The sequence below is a fragment of the Thalassophryne amazonica genome, chromosome 2 (genome assembly GCF_902500255.1).
Source record: "Thalassophryne amazonica chromosome 2, fThaAma1.1, whole genome shotgun sequence".
NCBI classification, from domain to species: Eukaryota; Metazoa; Chordata; class Actinopteri; order Batrachoidiformes; family Batrachoididae; genus Thalassophryne; species Thalassophryne amazonica.
The window spans coordinates 49,681,046-49,705,212 of NC_047104.1; the positions used below are offsets into that span (position 1 = coordinate 49,681,046).

A 24,167-nucleotide genomic window follows, 5' to 3' on the forward strand; every position below is an offset into this window, starting at 1 on the left:
AGGGATGGTCCAGGGTCACCCGATCCAGCCCTAACTATAAGCCTTAGCGAAAAGGAAAGTTTTAAGCCTAATCTTAAAAGTAGAGAGGGTATCTGTCTCCCTGATCTGAATTGGGAGCTGGTTCCACAGGAGAGGAGCCTGAAAGCTGAAGGCTCTGCCTCCCATTCTACTCTTACAAACCCTAGGAACTACAAGTAAGCCCGCAGTCTGAGAGCGAAGCGCTCTAATGGGGTAATATGGTACTACGAGGTCCCTAAGATAAGATGGGACCTGATTATTCAAAACCTTATAAGTAAGAAGAAGATGTGTGATGAGCACACCAGTGATCTGAGGTGTGCCAGGACCAGTCTCTCCATCACCACCTAATATGAGAGGTCAGAGTTACTGGCCTGTAGTCATCTGGAGCCACAGGATGCCCTTTCTTAGGCACTGGGACCAGGCAAGATGTTTTCCACAGCACTGGAACTCTCTGAAGGTGAAGGCTGAGGTTGAAGTTGTGCTGGAGCACTCCACAGAGCTGGCTGGAACATGCTTTCAGCAACCGAGAGCTGATACCGTCCGGTCCAGTGGCTTTCCCTTGGTTTAGCCTCTTCAACTCTCTCATCACCTGGCTGGCTGTGATTTGTAGTCCAGTCTGAAGCATGGAAGATGTGGCAGAATCTGTGGTGGATGTCAGCTGGGAGTTGAGTGGTAGAAAAGAGGTAAAGAGGTGTCTGCTGCAGGTGTCTGTGAGGGTTGCCAGAGAGACCTGGTGTCATTACTCAGAGGAACAGTCGGGGGGTCATGGGATGGGGTGGTTGAGCTGGAGTCCAACCTGTTGAAAAATTGGTTTAGTTTGTTTGCTCGATGTATGTCTCCGCCAACGGTACCGCCGGCTTTCCTCTGGAGACCAGTGATCTGTTCCCTCTGAACCTATTCCGGACTATAAGCATGCACTATTGGCTACAAAACGGACCTATGACTCTGATTTGATTAACAAAAACAAGCATCATGTCTATGGCTGATGTAGAGACCTGATCCATGCATTTGACTCTTCTTGACTGGATTATTGCAACGTTCTATTCACAGGTTTACCGCAGTCCAGCATTAGGGGTCTCCAATCGGTTCATAATGTTGCTTCCAGAATTTTGAAGAAGTAGAAGGTTTAACCACAGTATACCAATTTTGGCCTTCCTTCGTCTTCCTTTCTCTGTGAGGTCTGATTTTAATGTTCTGTTTGTAACTTGCAAAATTATTCCTGGACTAATGCCTCCCTACCTCTCTGACCTAATTACACATTACGTACCGGCCGCTACACTGCGTTCTCAGGACACGGGGCTACTTTGTGTCCCTAAGGCTCAAAAAAAGTCTGCAGACCACAACGCCTTCTCTTATTGTGCACCTGTCCTGTGGAATCATCTCCCTGCAGAGCTAAAACAGTCAGATTCCGTTGAGACATTCAAGTCCAGGCTAAAGATTCATCTATTCTCCCTCTCGTATGGCTAGTATACCGGTGTAGTGTGGAATTATGTTTTCTCTACTTTTCATTTCTATTATCAGCAAATGAACAGGTCTCAGCCTCAATACATCTAAATTCTTGGTCTGTTAGTGAAGCACAGGGCTAGCTGCTGGCAATCACTTTAGTAATGTCTCTGCTTCCCTGTTGAATTACTGCTGGTGAACTAAGGCCTTAGGTGCACTTTTTCCAGCCGACTGATTCTGCTTTTTTTCCTCTCTGTCCAAAGTACTGAGAGGCACTTTAATGGATGCTGGCCCTGCACCCTAGGGTGCCAGACTGACTCCAGGATGCCCTACCTGCCACCAGAAGCATTCAAGACCTGGAAACAGAGACTAAGCACTAAGATGGACCATTTTTATCTCAGTACTGACTCTGTTTTTGTTGCTCTTCCATTTTTTCTGTTTTGTTTCTTCAGTTTTTCCCCCATCTTTTGTAAAAACCTTGTAACTGTTAGAATGGCCCAAACAGTGGGTCACCCTTATGAGTCTGGTCTGCTTGAGGTTTCTTTCTCAATAATTCTAGAGAGAGTTTTTCCTTACAAACTGTCACCTGTGCGCTTGCTCGGGGGGGTTGGTAAGACTAGACCTTGCCTGTGTGAAGCACCTTGAGGCAGCGTTGTTGTGTTTTGGTGCTTTATAAATAAAATAAATGAAAACTGAATTTAAATGGCTGGTCGTAAGAAAGTAGTGAGAAGACATTGGACACGGACCATGTGTAAACATGCGCCCAAAGGTGTTAGACACCGTGAGAACCTGGTAAGGATTTAATAAAGACGCAATATGAACTTAAACGGCACATTTTTCCATTCTGACCACATCTCAACTACGTTCACCAAAATTTTCAGGATGTAGTGTAGTCTTCATGGTCTTCATCTGTATGTGATGGGGTCGAAGCAAGCATTGATGACTTGATTTGGTGAATCTGATTTGGGTTGCTTTCAGTAGCCAGTAGTGGTCAATGAACAGTGGAGTAACATCTAACCTTCAGGACTGATTGAATACCAGACACGTGGCCACATTCTGGACCAAATGGAAAGATTTCACATCACAGGCCAGGGAATCCAACTAGAAGGGCATTGTAGTAGTGATTAAAGAACACTATTATAAGCTCATTCAAATGGTAAATGGACTGCACAGTGCTTTTCCATCTGCATCAGACACTAAAAGCGCTTTACAAATAATGCCTCTCATTCACCCCAATGTAAGGGTGCTGCCATACAAGGTACTCCTACACACTGGGAGCAACTAGGGGATTAAGAACCTTGCCCAAGGGGCATTAATGATTTTCCGGTCAAGCTGAGATTTGAACCGAGGATCCTCTGGTCTCAAGCCCAAAGTTTTAACCACTAGCCCATCACCTCCCCATGTTTGACTAGTTTTCCTGATGGTGGACATGGTTAGTTCCAGGACTGTTCAAAATTTGAAAATGCGATGCTAACTACCATTTTAACAACGTCTGCTTATGATAAATGGCACAATTTTGGTGGTTTAAAGAAAATGTTTTGTTTTTTTTCAAAATTGCTAGTGAGAATACTTAACTAATTAAACAGATGAAGCAAAATACACAAAGAACAACAATGTCACTACCCGTCCACTTACTTAAGCTGCTGCAGCAAACCAAAATGGAAGCCTGTTGTCAGCCATTAATAAAGCTGCTGTCAGTGTGTGTGTCACGCTGTTCCATTGGGAATTCTGCTGGTTGTGGAACAGCCCAAGGTAATGTCATGTCTAGCCACTGGGCTGAGGGGGAACCTAGCATTGCTGTGAGCTGCCCTTTCTATTGGGTGCATGTGTGAAGGCCTGAGGCCATCGTACAGAGGGTGTCTGCGTTCCCTCTAAGACGCACACACGCACACGTGTCTATCAATCTTGGACACAGCACAGAGAATGGCTACCCACCAACTTGCCTGAGTGCCTGCCTGCTGGGGAAGAGAGGCCTGGGTAGAGGCGAACAGGGACAATCAATGAATGCTTTCATGTCTTTCATGTTCTTTTATGTTATCTCCCAGCATGTGCTCGCTGGGCCCCGGTGTTTGTGTGTGTTATGTACGTTGTCTGATCAGGGGGAAAATTTCATGTTACTTTCAGATGGCGTTCTGCTAAAGGTTGCTGTGGTGTACAAAGTCTGATCTAAAATGTGCATGCAGTTGCCTCTGATTTTTTCCCTTAAATCCCGCTGGCAAGGCATGCCCTTTAGGATGTTGCCACTTCACATTTAGCACGGTGGAACTGTTGAAAGATTTAAGCACGCTGAAAACACAAAGTAAGGGAAATAATCCCAGTTGTACCAACTAGCTGAATATCTAAAGCACCGGTGGCAGCACCAGAGGTTTTTCTTCCCCTTGGTGGCATGATTACTAGCCATGATTATTTAGTGACGGTGAGACAGAATGTGTACTAAATGTGCAAACATTTTAAAGTAAATTTCAGTTGCCTGCCGCATACAACTCTTAGAATGATACACAATAGGCAGAAGCAACAATAGCAACTATTGCATAAGTATTATAATAAACATCCTTTTGACAAGACTCAAATGCAAATGTGGAAAATTTTGCACAACAGGTAGAATAATTGAAAAATGACAAGCTAACAAGAGATATGGCCATGATAGGTGGGGTAATTCTCCTTTATTACTTCGGGAATATTGGCTGTCACCTTCCCGTTTCTTGTTTTCAGCAGGTATTGATTTATGCATAAAATTATTTGACAAGGAAATAATTCAGTTTAAAGTACCATACCACATTAAGCAGAATAAGAAGCACAATAAGAATAAATGCATCTAGTGTGGAGTTTTTTGTTTGTTTCTTTCTTTCTTTTTCATGGTAGAAAAGTGCACCCAAAGTGCAGATCTGTTCTTTCATTTATTTTAAAAAAAAGAAAAAAAGCACACAGAGAATGTACTTCTAAACAGCTAATAATACCAATCACCCTCACAGACACATATAGTCTGTTCAATCTGCTCTCATAAATTACCTTTAATGTCTCTACTGTGACAAATTTTGTGAGACATATCGGCAAATAAAAGCTTCTCCTTCAGTTGTCTTGATTTTCAGAAAGAAGTGATTATGCTTCACCCCACAATCCTGTGTTACACTGCAGTCTGCACACATCAATTTGAGTCTTACCTAAGTGAAATACATCTGTGTCGCACAGTGTGGCTTGTAGTGAACTTATAAGAGAGCTGAAATCTCAGTGCATACTTTAGGTGCTTGCAATGCCGATATCTTTACAGGAGAAGGAAGGTCCAGGTCTTTGAGGTCTTGTCACTTCCTATCTTAATGCATGGCTGTGACACCTGGATGCCAACCAAATTCCTAAGGTGATGACTGGACTTCTCTGGCACTAGAGAACTAGTGCCACCGAGGCCCGAGGCGTCAGCGCACATCCACCGGCGCGGCTCCACCTGAAGCCCGAGGCGTCAGCGCACATCCACCGGCGCGGCTACACCTGAAGCCCGAGGCGTCAGCGCAGTTCCACCGGCGCGGCTTTACCGAGGCCCGAGGTGCCAGCGCGGAGTTATCTGACCATGGGTCCGAAGAAGGCACTGACGGCGGAGGAGGGAGACGATATCAAAAAGTCCCTGGACTTTTTGTCTGAGGAAATCTCTGTTGTTAAAATGCAGCAGAAATCCATTACGGAGCTGGTGGAAGAAGTGAAGGCTCTCCGGATCCAGAATGCCGAGAAAGACCGGCGTCTGGTGTACCTGGAGAACCGTGTTGCGGAGTTGGAACAGTACACAAGGATGAACGACGTTATTATTACAGGAATTCATATTAAACCTCGATCCTATGCACGGGCGGTGTCAGAAGACAGTGGAGGGGAGGCCAACGAGCAGGAGGCCAACTCAGTGGAACAACAGGTGGCTGACTTCCTGCAATCTAAAGGTATTCAAATGGACTGTAATAACATTGAAGCGTGCCACCCCCTGCCCAGGATAGAGGATGGAGACAAGCGAGCAGTTATAATGAGGTTTGTCAACAGAAAACATAAAATGGCATTGTTAAAACAAGGACGGAAACTTAAAGGAACAAACGTATTCATCAATGAACATCTGACCAAAAGAAACGCAGACATCGCCAGGAAAGCTCGTTTCTTAAAAAAACAGGGAAAAATTCAACAGACATAGACAACCAACTGCAAAACATTTATCAAATTGAATGGAACACCAGAACAAGCGAAGGTTATGGTAATCAGGAACATCGAGGATCTGGACAAATACGACCAATAAGGTATGAGGACACAAACACATCACAACACCATGACACAGACCAGAGGAACCTATTCATCTACTACATCATCTGCATCTGGAGACAAGAAGGATATAACTCAAAGGATTGCTGATCATGGAAAAGTAGAACTGAGAACATTTAAATACACAGACCACAATGTACTGGACTTGGAGCACGATATAGACCCGGACAATAATTCTTCTCAAATATCAATGACAGTTGTTGCTATTATACAGATGAACAGTTTAATCGGATCATTAAAACGGATAAAACCAATTATAAATAATCCATTTCAACAGCAGAAGTCTATATGCAAACTTAACAACATTAAAGAATATTTAAGTCATTTAAAAAAAATATTTAACATATCAGAAACATGGATCAATGAAGATAAAGGAATGGATTTTGAACTGGATGGATAGAATTTAATTGTGTAAACAGAAAGAATAAGAGTGGAGGAGGAGTGGCTGTGTATGTGGATAAGAACATGGATTATAAAAAATAGTAGACAATATGACAACTGTGATTGATAACTTATTAGAATGTATAACTATTGAAATATGTGAAGAAAAAAGCAAAAATGTATTAGTCAGCTGTATATATAGAGCACCAGGATCTAGTATTGAAACATTCACTGACTGTATCTGAAAAATGTTCTCAAAAACTAATCAAAAAACTGTGTTCATTTGTGGTGACTTAAATATTGATCTGCTCAATCCAAATAAGCATAAAATAACAGATGAATTTATCAGTATAATGTACAGTATGAGTTTATATCCAAAAATCACCAGGCCAAGCAGAATTACATCCCATAGTGCTACCTTAATTGATAATATATTCAGCAATGATATTGAGAATAACACTGTGAGTGGATTATTAATCAATGACATTAGTGATCATCTCTACCAGTTTTCATCGTTATAATAGAAACCATCGGCGGAATCAGCCAGAGGAGAAATAAAATACAGGCGAGTGCGGACAGAGGAAAACATGAACACACTAAAGAAGGATTTACAGGAGCAAAACTGGGAAAAGGTATACAGTGAAAGTGATGTTGATAGTGCATATGAAACTTTTTTACAAATATTTACATCATTATATGATAAAAATTGTCCAATTAAACAAGACTACAGAAAACAAAAAAATCCAAGATCGACCATGGATGACGAAAGGGTTACGAACTGCATGTAATAAGAAAAATACACTGTATAGAGAATTAATAAAACTAAAGACTAAAGAGGCAGAAAATAGATATAATAAATAAATAAAAATAGATTAACTAATATTATACGGGTATGTAGGAAGGAATATTATAGTAACATATTATATAATAACAAAAACAATATTAAGGAATATGGGATATATTAAATAGCATTATCAAAAATGGTAATAAAAAACAGAGTTACCCTCAGTATTTCATTGATAATAATGTCAAGAAGGAAAATAAGGATGAGGTAGTCAACAATTTTAATATTTTTTTTGTAAATATTGGACCAAGCTTGGCAGAAAAAATTCCCAATTCCCAACCTGAGGATTGGGATAATAATCTCATAGAAAGAATCCCTGTTCAATGTTCCTCACAGGAGTGGATGGAAAAGAAATTATAGACATTGTGAATAATTGTAAATATAAAACATCTACCGATTTAAATGAAATTGATATGGTGGTGGTAAAACAGGTCATTGAATGGATTGTAGAACCATTAACATACATCTGTAACTTATCATTTCAAACCGGTAAATTTCCCAATCAAAATGAAAATAGCTAAGGTTGTGCCACTGTATAAGACTGGGGATAGACACCACTTCACAAATTATAGACCTGTTTCATTGGCTTCCACAATTTTCCAAATTATTAGAAAAGTTATTCAATAATAGATTAGACAAATTCATAAATAAACATAAATTACTTACTGATAGTCAATATGGATTCAGAGCACATAGTTCAACATCACTTGCATTAATAGAATCAGTTGAGGAGATTACAAACGCCATAGACCACAAATTACATTCAGTTGGAATATTTATAGACCTTAAAAAGGCTTTTGATACAATCAATCATGACATATTAATCAGTAACCTGACAGTATGAGATTAGGGGGTTGGTGTTGCACTGGGTGAGAAGCTACTTAAGTAACAGAAAACAGTTTGTGAAGTTGGGGGAATATACATCATCATGCTTGGACAATGCTTGTGGCGTCCCACAGGGGTCAGTATTGGGTCCAAAACTGTTTCTAATTTATATAAAGGATATTGTCAATGTTTCCAAAATATTAAAATTAGTATTATTTGCAGATGACACAAGCATTTTGTTCAGGGGGGGATTTGCAGGAGTTACTGGAGAGATCAGTATAGAAATGGGAAAATTGAAAATATGGTTGACAGAAACAAATTATCATTAAACTTAAGTAAAACAAAATACATGTTATTTGGCTATTGTAATACAGACATACAGGTTCAGTTACAAGTCGAGGGGGTAGATATTGAAAGGGTACATGAAAATAGGTTTCTGGGGGTGATAATAGATGATAAGATAAACTGGAAGACTCATATAAAACATATACAAAGTAAACTGTCAGAAGCATTTCAGTTCTAAACAAAGCGAAACATATTCTGGACCACAACTCACTCCGCATTCTTTACTGCTCACTGGTTTTACCATATTTACAGTACTGTGCAGAGGTATGGGGTAATACTTATAAAGGTACAACACAATCACTATCAGTAATGCAGAAAAGAACTATAAGAATTATTCATAATACTGGCTATAGAGATCATACAAATCCACTATTTTTACAATCCAAATTCTTAAAATTCACAGACTTGGTTCATTTTCAAACAGTACAAATCAAATTGTGGTATAAAGCAATAAACATTTACTTCCAGCAAATATTAAAATATGTTTTTAACAGATCAGGGGATTGCAGTCTGAGGGGGAAATTTAATTTAAAAAGCAGTCAGTGGGCACGAACAACATTAAAAGGTTCTGTATTTCTGTCTGTGGGGTGAGGATGTGTGAACAGATTGGGAGTGGGGCTCAAGCAATGTCCAGAGCATGAACCAGTTCAAACAGCGGTACAAAAATAGGTTTTTCTAGTATAGGGAGGAGGAAGGGTAATGAGGGTTAGGGTTTTTGTTTTTGCTTCGGCTTGTAAATATATATTTTGGTGTGTAAGTAGGTATTGTAGGTGTATATTTAGGTTTGTGTATATATGTGTGTATATGTGTATGTATGTTGATGTATATATATATATATATATATATATATTGATATTGGTTTAGGTGTGTAGGAATCTATGTGTATATGTGGCAAAGGGTATTACTGGTTGTGGGGAAGAAGGGGTAGTGATAAATAAGCTGATGCTTCACCCTACCCCTTTTCGGACATGTTGGATACACAGTAGGAACTTTTTTGTTGTTGTCTTTACTGATCTATCTTGTAATTGTTGTTGTATCAAATGTTCGAAATAAATAGTTTTCATTCATTCATTCATTCATTTTCATTCATTCATTCATTCATTCAGGGTCCTTGTGTGGTGTTGGAAGAACTCTGTGTTAAATGAGCGTTTAACTTGGGAAACTCAGATAAGACATTCAACCTGAATTGTGAGGGAACATCAGCTACAACATGTTGGCCATATGGTTAGTTTTTCTAGATATGATCCAGGTACATCAGTGTGGGAAGAGCCCGCTAACTTGAAAAGGCGAAGGAGATTCGCACCTAGTCAGTGGTAGAATGTCTAATTTCGGGAGGTAGTGAATGACCAATTATCTGCCTTGGTTACTGCCATCCACAAGCCATGGTAGTTCCATAGTGTAGTGGACATGGCAACATGTAGCATTACACAATGTCCATGGTTGTAGTGGTATCTGATGAAGTTAATAAACTGGATCAGTCAGAGACTGTGTGAAACGTGGGTTGAAAACTAGGATTCTGACTGGTAAATATCAACAGTGGGCTACAGCCCCATCAAGCCCACCTGAATGCCATGTACATAAGTCACATGTAGTAACATTTTCTTTGTTTTTCAAAGTAATGCTATGAAAATAAAGAGCACTGAATAAGAAATATTAATTAACAGCAGTGACACTGAACAAGATTATAGTGTGTTTTCAGGGAGCCAGCACTTTCAGGGGTGTGCAAGTGAAGACATGAAGGATAATGGAACCACAAACTACAGACTACAGCTGGTTGTATAACTAACACGATGAAGATGATTACTGCTCGTGTCCTCCTAGCATATATGTAGCATTAATGTTATCAATGCTAACCTGGTTAGGGTTCCCACAAACAACATCTCTCCAGGACTGACCTTATAGAATCCTCCTGCAAAGTGAGCTCAGGGTAAGAGATAGAACAGAAATGAGAGAAACAGAAGTGAGATGGATACAGAGAGAGTAGGAGCACTTTGCTATCTTGCTGATGGCACCAGGATGCCGGCATCTCTGCCTGGCAGTTGGCACCAGGCATGGGCTCTGAGTGCCCACAGCAACTGCCTGTATTTTCAGATTTATGACTGTATGATAAATGAACACTTCATTTTACCATCTGCAACCCTCCAGTCCACATTTCCTGTCAGTAGAGGGGCCGCTGTTACACTGGGAGAACGGATTTCTGATTTCAATCTGGTGCCACTAGCCGAGTCTACTTCTTCCCATGACTCCAAATGGGTGCAAGTGCAAGTTCAGTTTAAATTTTTTTGAGGGGAGGGGGGTGGGGGGCTACTGCCCCCTAAAAGGCTTAAGTTAAATACGTTTAACACCACTTAAAAGAAACTACCCCATACTTATCATAAAGCCATTATGTCGGTATATCTCAAAAAATTAGAATAGTGAAAAAGTTAAAAAAAAATTTCAGGTTATTCAGAGCAAAAAATTTATATATTCTAATTTTAATACATAGAAGCTAAAATGTTTCAGTCATTTTTTTAATTTTAATTTTGATAATTAGAGCCTAATGCATATCTCAAAATATTAGAATATTTTATTTCAAGTCAATATTTATGCAGTATGAATACCATGAATCTCTCAAATCTGGTTCAGTACCCAGCCACAATCACGGGGAAGACTGCTGACTTGACAGTTGTCCAGAAGACACTCACAAAAAACACCATCGACAAGGAGGTTAAGCCACAGATGATCACTGCTGAAAGCTCTGGCTGTTCACAGAGTTTTGATCACAGTATGTTATGGAAGTTGACTGGAGGAAAAAGTGTGGTCAGAAAAGATGCACAAGCAACAGGAATGGCTGCAGCCTTGTGAAGACTGTCAAGCAAAGCTGATTCAAGAAGTCAGGGGAGCTTCTGAAGGAGTGGACTGCAGGGGTGGTGCTAGAGGGGTGCTAGAGCTCCCCCTGGATTAGCCACAGCATCCCCCAAGAAAATAATAGCTCATTTATTATTTTCATTTAATTTCATGTTTTTAAGGCCTTGTCCACGTGGAAACTGAACTTTCCCTGTGATCTTTTTTTTTTTTTTCCCAAAGTGTTCCTTTCAAGAAATATCTCCATCCTCACAGATCCACTGAAACTTGAAAATGCCGTAGCATATATGCCAGGGCTGTATGTGGTGCTGTAACGCATCCAGAAAAATGGAGATGACGGGGAGCTAATCAATACAGTAACAAAAGCTAGTACTTTACAAATTGTCAGACAGATTAAATAGTCTTTTAATCTGACCTGTTGTGTGGATTCATCATCACAGATGAAAATCTACTTTGTTTTGGAAGGTTATGTCTGGAAATGTGTTAATTCCTTATCATGGAAATTATGAGTAAATTAAAGGTTGTTTAAAAAGTCCCTCAGTGTTTGTCTGCTCTGGGTGCGTTTCTCAGTCTGAGCTGGAGGACGCCGGCACTTTGTCCCACCACTAAGAAGAAATAACTTATGTTAAATAACACTTAACAACACCAACAAGACAATGTCATTCATTATGAGCTGCTGAGGTTACAGGCAGGGCGATGACATCATCCATACAGAATAGTTCTCCACAGTAAGACGCAAATCTGGTGTTTTCAGATTTATGTGATTAGATAAATATTTCACACATAAAAGAAAATAAACATACATAAACAGAACTGATCATTTTACACAAAACAAGTGCAATCATATTTGACCTAATTTTTCCACATGTCCGAACATGGCGTCGTCGTACCGTAGAAGTGAAGTCTGTGTTGCCGAAAAAGCTACCTGAAGAATAGTGGTGGAGACAAACCAGTCACCTGGCACTCCTGGCAATTAACCCTAAGAGAACATAGGCCCTGGACAGGAACCAAATCATTGATGCTTTTGCTCTTAACCACAACAGGCACAATGTGCTGTTATGAAGACAACAATGATAAGTGAAAGACTGCCTCCTCTGCCTCTCCTCCTCTGCATTTTTTTCACTGAGGCTATAGGCTACATGTGTGGGTCTGTGCATATATGTATTGAACAGTAGCCTAGTTTTGTGTGTGACTTTGTTCATTTTGTATGTCGACAGTGACTGTGACTATCACATATGAGAATGCAGCTATGTGTGCGTGTGCACATGAACATCTCGGAGGTGTAGTAGATAGCAGTCATGACACACAAGCCCTTATTTCATTGCACCCTCATAAAAATGCCAAGCTCCCCCATAGCACCTGCAGAAAAAAATCTCTGGAGCTGCCCCTGGTGGACTGAGGCTGGAATCATTGGCTCAAAAACCAACAAGCACAGATGTGTCCAGGAAATGGACTCCATGTCCAAGCCACTCCTGAACCACAGACAATGTCAGAAACATCTTACCTGGGCTACGGAGAAAAAGAACAGGACTGTTACTCAGTGGTCCAAAGTCTCCTTTTCAGATGAAAGTAAATTTAGCATTTCATTTGGAAATCAAGGTCTCATAGTCTGAAGGAAGAGTAGACAGACACAAACGCCAATGTGCTTGAAGTTTAGTGTGAACTTTCCACAGTCAGTGATGATTTGGCCACATGTCATCTGCTGGTGTTGGTCCACTGTGTTTTATCACGTTCAACGTCAACCCAGAGATATACCAGGAGGTTTTAGATCACTTCATGCTTCCATCTGCAGACAAGCCTTATGGAAATGTGGATTTCCTTTTCCAGCACAATTTGGCACCTACTCACAGTGCCAAAAGTACGAGTAACTGGTTTGCTGACCATGGTGTTACTGGACTTGACTGTTCCATAGACAATCCCTCATAGATTCTCTATGTGGTATTGTCAAGAGGAAGACTAGAGACACCAGATCCAACCATTCAGATAACCTGAAGGCTGCTATCAAAGCAACCTAGATTTCCAGAACACCTCGGCAGGGCCACAGGCTGATGGCCTCCACGCCACACCTCACTGATACATGAATTCATTCAAAAGGAGCCACAACCAAGTACTGAGCGCATAAATCAACATACTTTTCAAAAGTTAGACATTTCTGTATATTACAATCTGCTTCCTCAAATCTAAACAAGAAATGCAATGTGTTTTGATTTGACTTTTTGATTTCACTTATTTGCTTAATTTCATATCTGGATGATCAATGCTGCCCCACTCTGGAGACAGTGGGCCATGTGACTATTGTTGTCATATCATAGACAATGTAACATCTACATTCAACAAAATTATCACCTGACTGCCATTGTGCTTCATTGTGAAAACAATAAGTCATGTGACTACCATTGTGATGTCATAAGTAATGCAACCTTAGCTTCGCTGGTCAAAAGGGGCAGCGGTATTTTACCTGCTCGTATTCCTCATTGGTGAAATACATGCCACATTGAATTCAAAAGCCTCAAACAGACAAGCAAAATGTTTAAAAATATTCGTATGACCAGGAGCTAGTCACTATTTAATGTACCAAATGAAAGGTTCCGCAAGTGTTGCCATCTTCAATTTCAAGTTTCGCACAGAAGTAGACTCAAATGTAAATTGAGTACCGATAAAATAATTCAGCAACCCAAATTTAGGGTATAGGAAATGTAGGTGATGTCTAGTGGTTAAAGTGTTGGGCTTGAGACCAAGGATCCTCATTCAAAATCCAACCTGACTGGAAAATCACTGAGGGCCCTTGGGCAAGGTCCTTAATCCCTTAGTTGCTCTCGGTGTGTAGTGAGTACCTTGTGTGGCAACACCCTCACATCGGGGTGAATGTGAGGCATTATTGTAAAGCACTTTGAGCGTCTGATGCAGATGGAAAAGCGCTATATAAACACAGTCCATTTACCATTTCAAACATTTTAGTTTCTATCTACTAAAACTAGAATATGTAGAATATGTGCATCTGAAATACCTGACAAAAAATATTGAACTTTTTCATGATATTCTAATTTTTGACATGCACCTATATTATTATTAGTTGATTTATTCATTGCACATTCATCTGTGTAACAATTTCAACATCAACATAACTGGGGCAGTTGTTTGGCATAGGGATGCAGCGAAGTGTGGTGCCAACGCACGCTAACAGTCTTGACTATTTATTGCACATTCAAGGTTTGAGGTATCCAGGAAGAGCTGTACAACTGTCTCTGTAACAGTTGCTGCCAACGGGTTTCTGGACCCTAACTTGATGATCTATGGCGCAAGTGCATTTAACTCCACTTTACTATTTACAGGGGGTACAGTCTCATTACAAAATAATGTATGGGACACAAAGGGGTTGCATTAGTAATCATGGGTGTGTTTGGGCAGAACAACTCAGCCACCTGCACACCTGGAGTGCACAAGGCAGTGCATTTTTAAGTACACATCTCGGATAAATGAAGATGGTTGTGTCAGGAGGAGCATCTGATTGGTTTACTTCAGATTTTGGCCATAACATATAATAAACCAATCAGACATCTGTCACTGTTTATAAAATCTGGCACACTGCAATTTAAACAGCAGGCTGAAGTGAAAAGTTGTGTGATGATTTAATAAATTTTGCATAATGTGCTATGGTTTGCAAGTACAGAGCAACCACCAAGCTGCCCTACAGTGAAATGGTGAAACAGCAAAGTGAGGTTTCTTATTTATATTTGATTTTTCTGACCAAAATGCACATGACCAAATGGATGCACAAATGAGTGTGAGCGCACTTGTGATTTAAAGCGTTTGCGCACTGAGTGTGAAAATGACCACTGCATCAACTGGAAAGTAGCGGTGACACCGTTTGGGTGGATGATCAGACCTTCTATGTAGCACAAGTGCTTCTCTTTACCAGTACTGCTGGTCTGTTACTGTTATGACTTTCCAGATGTTTATTAGATTAAATCATTTTCCACCGTCTATCACCAGGGCAACACGACATGTCTGGGCCTAATAGAAAATGAGATCAAAAAGGTGGCTTACAAGAACACTATCTCTACTGTCACTACGAGGCTGCCAGCAAGGTCCAACAATAAGTACAATCACCATCAAAGTCTGCAAAGGTCATTAAGAGAAGTATCCCTGACTTGGAAAAAAAAAACAATTGGCAAGATGCACACATTTTCTCATTTTAATCAACGGTATCACAGAAATGCCACATGTTCCACAATCACTTAAATACCAGCACTTCCAGTCTGCCTGTATGCCCTTTGGAAGTGGGAAACTGTAGTGAAATCATTAGCAAAGGTCATGACGTAAAACATTTCCAAGATATCCAGTTGAACTAAACCACAGTTCCGATGCAGCATTTAATGGCCAGGACAAACTTTGTCTGAAAAAATAAACACCTGCCTTAAATAAGCACTAGGCCTGATTTGTGTTTCTACAACTCTGTGGCCACGCAATGACGTCAAAGTGGGTGTGACACTTTAGAAGTTCTCCATCCCGTTGGTGGGTGTCGTACTGCAATTTACCACCAGGACAATAGGGGAAGCAACGTGGAGAACAAGGCAGGACTTTCTTTCTGCCACTTTTCCTGGTATGTGTACAGTCTATGGTTCCTGGTCTTTTTTTTTTTTTTTTTTTTACTTTTTCTGAACCAATCTGTCCCTCAACAAGCTCCACTTCTTTATACAATTATCAACATCCTAACCAACATTACATGCAATTTTCCTCCGCGAAATGCAGGTCATTTGAGCGTCTTTGTAGTTTTAGACTCCGTGTTGTAAAGTTGATCATATTTGTAGACTTTTCTGCCAAATGTTCCTCTATTTGATCTATTTTGCGCCCTAAAGCTGATAATAATTGTCTTCCCCTGTAAAGCATCTCAACTCAATGCCACAGGTGGGTGAAGAGCAGTCTTTAATATCTTTAATATGATACCAGTGCAACACCCAGCAGTGTGACATGGCAGGTCTTCAAAAGAGCGCACCATAGCGCTTAACTCCCCCCCCCCCCCCCGCTTGCTTTCCACCCAGACCTTGGGTGCCAGTATTGTGGGTTTTCATGCTATGTTGTCTTTTTTTTTTTATTTAATTTTTTTTTTCGTGGGGGAAGGTTTATGTTCATATTAGCCCTGCACTCTGGGTAGTCGACCTGGATTCGGGTGCATCTTCACTCCAAATTGCACAACTCATTCGAGCCAGCTTCGTACCACATTCTGGGTATTTGTACATGGCTGCAGCTCAAATTCTGTATGATTTTCCAATTCGTGTGATTCTTACAGCATTTGTGCTCTGGTGTGACTGGGCCCTTAACAATTACGTCAATACTGTTGTTATTATGTCCTTATTAAGTTCTAACTCCTTCCCGATTGGACCATATCCTAAGTAGATTTTTTTTAAACATGTCCAAAGCTCGACCACGTCCTCCACATCCATGGAGACCATACCACATCCTTATCAGTTTCTACTCTGTTGTTATTACACTGTACATGATTTTACTATGTCCATCCATTTTTGGAGGACACTGGGGTAGTGTGTCAGGAGCTTAAATAGGAAATGATAATAACTTTTCTATAACCTGAACACACAACAGCATGCTCTATTATGATGCAAAACTCCCAAATTTGAGTGCAGGAACCATGACATAGCCAACCAGCAATTCTTCATCTTTTCTCTTTTTAACAAAGGCTTTTTCTCAATCCACCCTCCCTTTCTTAGTCGTCTTGGCCTGGGGGGCTGCCCCCCAAACGCATACAGACAGATGTCCTTGGTAGAGCAGAACATGCTCCGCTTGACGTCACGAGCGGCTATGTGGCTGCTAAGCAAGCTAAAGGGCTTTTTGCACTGCACAGAAAATAGTAAAAGATAGACCACAGGTTTTTAGTTTTCTCCTCCGTCACCCTCCCCCTCAAGCAAGCTCTGGTCCAACAGAACACAGCAGGGAGCTTCACAAACATAACATATGCCACTTTTGGTTGATGCTCATTTCCCCAATGAACGCTGGTAAGAATATACATTCCAAAAATGGTTTCTTGACTCCAGTGATAATACAACACCTCATCATGGCAATGTTAGTGTTATACAATGAAAATTTTGAGTATAGCTATACAGTGTGTCTCCTGATTTGGACCAAAGCAGTATCCAAATAAAAAACTTTCAAATAAATTGTACTGCACATGAGAAAATCTGAGTATGGTAAACGCTATGAAACACAGGTTTCAGAAACTTTCCTTCTGCTTCATATGGGCACATGTTGACATTTTACATATGCATTTCTGTAATCCATGGATTTTATTCACCTGACACCCACATGGCCAACATTAGGTGAACATCTGTGAGCTGCATCTTGAGGCCTTTCTTCATGTGAATTGCCTGGCAGTTAGCTTGCTGCAGGGAGAAAGGCCATTTGCAGGAACCAATCAGGTTTCACTTCTCCATCTGCACTCAGACACTACAGAGTAGTTCATCCTCAACCTGCTACTACGAGTGAGTTTTTGTGTTAAGATACAGTACATCCAGAAAGTATTTACGCCGCTTCGCTTTGTCCAGTTTTATGTTACAGCTTTAATCCAAAATGGAGTAAATTAATTTTTTTCCTTCAAAATTCCACTCACAATAGCCAATAATGACAACATGAAAAAATGCAAATTTATTAAAAACAAAAAACTAAGAAATTACATGCACTGAAGTATTCACACCCTTTGCTCAATACTTTGTTGATGCACCCTTGGCAGCAGTTACAGCATCAGGTCTTCTCAAATATAATGTCACAGGCTTGGCGCGTGTATCTTTGTGCAGTTTTCCTCATTCCTATTTGCAGCACCTCTCAAGCTTCATCCGGTTGGATGAGAAACGTCGGCGCACAGTAGGCATGTGAATCTCATCACTGACAATGATTTAATACGCACCTCGATACGCAACCAGCGATAAGATACATTAGCAATACATGACAGTACTGATGATACGATTCACCTCTGTTCCTGATTCAATATAATTTGACAAGTATTTGATGGTGATTCAATTCCTCCCAATGTGATACGATGTGATTTAGTGTGATACGATGCGATTCAACATGATGCAAAGAAATTATACCAAAAATTCAAATAGAAAATGAGAAGCTGCAAATCAGTGTGGCACACTGATTTGCTGGTATTTTGCTGGTATTCTTCTTCTGATTCTACTAGAGGCAGAGGATTTGTTTTACTTCTTATAAGCAGAAAATTTACCAGATTTAACATAAAGGAACAGGAATCGATTCCCTCATATTTGGAACCTGTATCGTCACGCTGTCAGAACTTAAACAACGTCACTCTCAATGAGTGACTTAAAGTGACACTTTCAACACTTTCAGAGTACCGCCTTAGCAAAAGTAATTTGAGATACTTTTCTCGCCAGTTTTGCTGGAGTTCAGTTTACAATCTGCCTCAGAGGAATCCGAGTTAGAAGTTATCGATACCATGCTTTCTCTTCAAGTAAGTCCCTAAATTTGTCATACTGCCAGTGTAAGGTTTAGCAGCATGGCATTCTTTACAAACGACCCGTGTCTTGTCAAGTTTCCCCATCTTTTTTTTAAAAAAAAAAGCCAAAGTATCTCCAAACGCCTGATTTAAATGATTTTAAACTGTAGTCGACAAAGTACATTTACTAGACTAAAAGATTAGACTGTTTTATGAAACCAGGTCCAGGAGGGTTGCCATGTGCCTTTTATTAAGGCGTGGCTCCATCTGGTCACTCCACCATGCAGGCCTGATTGGTGATTGCTGCAGAGGTGGTTGTCCTTCTGGAAAGTTCTCCTCTCTCCAAGGAGGAATGCTGGAGCTCTGACAGAGTGACCAGTGGGTTCTTGGTCACCTCCCTGACTAAGGTCCTTCTTCCCCTGATCACTCAGTTTAGACAAGCGACGAGCTCTAGGAACAGTCCTGATCTGACCTTCTTCCATTTATGGATGATGGAGACCACTGTGCTCATTGGGACCTTCAAAGCAGCAGAAATGTTTCTGTACCCTTCCCCAGATTTGTGCCTCAAGACAATCCTGTCTTGGAGGTCTACAGAAGTCCTTTGATTTCATGCCTGGTTTGTGCTCTGACATCCACTGTCAACTGTGGGACCTTATATGTAGACAGGTGTGTGCCTTTCCGAATCATGTCCAATCAACTGAATTTACCACAGGTGGACTCCAATTAAGCAGTAGAAACATCTCAAGGATGATCAGCAGAAACAGGATGCACCTGAGCTCAATTTTGAGTTTCATGGCAAAGGCACTGAATACTTATGTACATGTGATTTCTTAGTTTTTTTTATTTTTAATAAATTTACAAAATTTAAAAAAAAAATCCTGGAAGAAGGCTATGGTCAGCTACCTTGTAGGAAGAATGTGACCACTTAAAATAGGTCAAGGTTAGCCATCTTTAGGGCCCCTTCACACATAACATGATTGAAGCTGACTAGCGCACAAACGAGGAATTGCATGCCATTTGTGAAAATTGCAGCTGCCTCTAACACCTTGTACACCAGTTGCTACAACTATTCGCGCACACCAGCGGTCGAAAGAGTGCGCCCTATGAGAGCCCATTTGATCCCTCTCATGGCAGGTGTTGCCCAAATCCCAGGTAACACACACAAACATCCAACACCACTCGCTGGACACTTAGAAAATGTGTGGCCATTCGTGCTGTCAGCATGAAAATAGTGAACAGACAACCACTTTCAAGCTGGATGTGAAATTTGTCTAAGTGCCCCCACGACTGTGGCATTGCAAAGCAACACACGTGGAGTGCCAGAGTATTGGCTCCCCCCTCAACACGTGCTGTGCATGTGTGTGCGTGTGTGTGTTGCACCCCCACTCCTCCCCCCCACAACACATTTGGCGTGCGTGTGTTTCATGCCTCCCACACTCCGCAACACATGTGGCATGCTGTTGGGGGGGGGTGTCACACTTGCATGGAATGCTGATATGTATATACAGATGGGGACTGGCCAGCCACGCCTAACCGCATACATCACTCTTGGACCACTGTGCTGGAAATGATTAATCTCTCATTAACCTCTGGATCTGTTCCTAAATGTTTCAAATCTGCAGTGATTAAACAATTATTTAAGAAATCTAATCTTGACCCGAGTGTATTGAAAAACCATAGGCCGAGATCAAATCTATCATTTTGCTCTAAAATTCTGGAAAAGGTGGTTTCACGGCAGCTCGTGGATCACCTTACTGAGAATAATCATTTCGAGTCACTGCAGTCTGCTTTTTGAAAATATCATTCCACAGAGACGGCTCTCACTAAAGTGGTGAATGTTCTTCTGCTTGCAATGGATTCGGACACCACTACGGTTCTGGTGTTGTTAGATCTTAGTGCTGCGTTTGATACCGTGGATCATCATATTCTACTCCATAGAGTGGAGAATCATTTCAGGATTACTGGGAGTGCCCTTGCATGGTTGATGTCATACTTGACCAGTCGTTCTCACTGTTTTGTACAATAACACTACCTCTAACATTAGTGACATGAAATTTGGGGTTCCACAGGGGTCCGGCTTAGGCCCCCTGCTTTTTTCCCTTTATATAGCACTCCTTGGGCACATACTGTGGCGTTTTGGGATTACCTTTCATTGCTATGCTGGTGATACTCAGTTATACATGCCGATAACTGCTGGTAATGTCATCCACATAAAATCCTTAGAAAATTGCCTTGCATAAGTGAAAAAGTGGATGTCTAGCAACTTCCTACTTTTAAACTCTGATAAGACTGAAATGATGGTTCTTGGTCTGCATCCATTTGACCAGCTAACGCTTACCCTAGGCTCGTGTGTCATACATCACACTGACAAAGTGAGGAACCTTGGGGTAATTGTTGATCCTACGTTGCCCTTTGACCTCCACATTAGAGATATTATGAGGACTGCTTTCTTCCTCCTGTGAAATATAGCGAAGACTCGTCCCATCCTGTCTATGGCTGATGCTGAGATACTGATTAATGCATTTGTCTCTTCTAGATTTGACTAATGCAATGTTCTATTTTCTGGTTTACTGCAGTTGAACATTAGCAACCCCAATTCCAGTGAAGTTGGGACGTTGTGTAAAATGTAAATAAAAACACAATACAATGATTTGAAAATCCTCTTCAACCTATATTCAATTGAATACACCACAAAGACAAGATATTTAATGTTCAAACTGATAGGCTTTGTTGTTTTTGTGCAAATATTTGCTCATTTTGAAATGGATGCCTGCAACACATTTCAAAAAAAGTTGGAACGGGGCAACAAAAGACTGGGAAAGTTGATGAATGCTCAAAGAACAACTAATTGGAAACAGGTGAGTGTCATGTTTAGGTATAAAAGGAGCATCTCCAAAAGTCTCAGCTGTTCACAAGCAAAGATGAGGCGAGGATCACCACTTTGTGAACAACTGCATGAAAAAATAGTCCAACAGTTTAAGAACAATGTTTCTCAACGTTCAATTGCAAGGAATTTAGGGATTCCAAACAGCACAAATAGTTTCCAAATTTTGTTATATAACCCCAATTCCAGTGAACCTGGGACATTGTGTAAAATGTAAATAAAAACAGAATACAATGATTTTCAAATCCTCTTCAACCTATATTCAATTGAATACACCACAAAGACTAACAACACTCAATAAGTGTTTGGGAACTGGGGACGCTCATGATTGGATATAAAAGGAACATCCCCAAAAATGTCAGCCGTTCACAAGCAAAGAGGATCACTACTTTGTGAACAACTGCATGAAAAAAATAGTCCAACACTTTAAGAATGTTTCTCAATGCTCGATTAGACGGAATTTAGGGATTCCATCATCGACAGTCTATAATATAATCAGAAAATTCAGAGAATCTGGAGAACTTTCTACACATAAGCGCCAAGGCCGAAAACCAACACTGAATGCCCATGACCTTCGATCCCTCAGGCAGCACCGCATTAACAACCAACATCACTGTGTAAAGGATCTTACCCTGTGGGCTCAGGAACACTTCAGAAAACCATTGTCAGTTAACACAGTTCACCGCTACAAGTGCAAGTTAAAACTCTACCATGCAAAGCGAAAGCCATACATCAACAACATCCAGCAACGTCGCTGCCTTCTCTGGGCCCAAGCTCATTTAAAATGGACAGACGCAGTGTAAAAGTGTGCTGTGGTCTGATGAGTCCATGTTTCAAATTGTTTTTGGAAATCATGGATGAGGAAAAAGACCATCCAGATTGTTACCAGCGCAAAGTTCAAAAGCCAGCACCTGTGATGGTATGGGGGTGTGTTAGTGCCCATGGCATGGGGAACTTACACATCTGTGATGGCAGCATCAATGCTGAAAGGTAAATCCAGGTTTTGGAGCAACACATGCTGCCATCCAAGCAACATGTTTTTCAGGGACGTCCCTGCTTATTTCAACAACACAATGCCAAGCCACATTCTGCACATGTTACAACAGCGTGGCTTCGTAGTAAAAGAGTGCGGGTACTAGTCTGGCCTGCCTGCAGCCCAGACGTGTCACCCATTGAAAATGTGTGGCGCATTATGAAGCGCAAAATACGACAACGGAGACCCGGGACTGTTGAACTGAAGTCGTACATCAAGCAAGAATGGGAAAGAATCCCACCTACAAAGCTTCAACGGTTAGTGTCCTCAGTTCCCAAATGCTTATTGAGTGTTGTTAGAAGGAAAGGTGATGTAACACAGTGGTAAACATAACACTGTCCCAGCTTTTTTGAAACATGTTGCAGGCATCCATTTCAAAATGAGAAAATATTTGCACAAAAACAATAAAGTTTATCAGTTTGACCATTAAATATTTTCTTTGTGGTGTATTCAATTGAATATACTCATAGGTTGAAGAGGATTTGCAAATCATTGTATTCTGTTTTTATCTACATTTTACACAATGTCCCAAGTTCATTGGAATTTGGGTTGTACTACAATAACTACATACACAATTACATAACAAAATAACTAAAAAAATAAAATAAAAAATCACATAACACGGAAACAAAGAGTGACACATCGGTCTTTACGCTGAACGGACAGGGGGCGTGGCTGCCGACAGCAGCAGCTGTTGAGATCTCTGGTTCTGGATGTCACGGCTGGGGAACACATACAGTGTTTTGACGGACATGGCCTTACAACTGTCCACTGTGACGCGCGTGTGTCTGCTTGGTGTCCTCACGTGGATGTACATAAAAACATCTATTGCTTTTGTGATGGGCTGCGGCGCACGAGTGCACAGCGACCACATTGACAGTCTGTCCCAGGTGAAACGTACCATCAGATTATGTGGTCAAGCAGCTGGCAATCTGAATGTCATGTCTGTCTGACAGGACACACGTGTCCTGTGAGCAGCACGCCGCAGGACTACAAGCCAAGCGTGCGACAAATACGCCACTTTTAGTCATTTATCACCAAAAATATGCCATAACAAATGCCGTTTTGTCAGTTATTACAGCGCTTTTTCGCCGTAGTTAAAGACAATGAAAACTTCCACATTGTCTACGTTGTCTAATTTCTTTTTTAAACACCTTTATTTCATTGTTCATTTTAGGCATTTTACGCTCCTGTTGTAAGACAGTGATGGTAGTGCAGTGGTAAAGTTTCCGTCTGTTAATCAGAGCTTTTGTAAACTGCAGGTTCCAATTCCGCGAGTGGCATGTATTTTTTATTTAACTGCAGGGTTCTGTATTGGGTCCCCTTTTATTTATTATTTATATCAACTCAGCGATTTTCACTAATTATAAACCAATATCTAATGCATCAGTGTCCGGTGAGTGTAGTAATTATTTCTATACCCGGCTGGACATAAGACATAATGAGATCGCACTGCTTCATTCATGTCATTTCATGACTGTACATGTGTGACCATGGGTCATATATAGAAGCACAGAGGGATCATACTTGTATTGTCCACTCGATAAGAGGGATTAATTATTGGACACTGCGGTGGTGTTTTTATGGTGTGCAGTTTTTTTTCTCCACAGCAGCGTGCAACGTGGTTCCACACGTTCCAGCTGGTTTTTATGTTCTCTTTTCTCCACATCAGCGGCACGATGTGGTTCCACACATTCCGGCTGGTTTTATTTTTATTTGCTCTCCACATCATCAGCGTGATGTGGTTCCACACGTTCCAGCTGGTTTTTATTTTTATTTGCTCTCCACATCAGCGGCA

At 40.8% G+C, this 24,167-nt stretch overlaps 1 protein-coding gene across 1 annotated transcript in view; it reads right to left on the reverse strand.

The window, feature by feature from the left end:
• LOC117524179 (transcription initiation factor TFIID subunit 4-like) overlaps nt 1-24,167 on the reverse strand; it is a 278,303-nt gene that overhangs the window by 55,296 nt on the left and 198,840 nt on the right. The window lies entirely within an intron of this gene.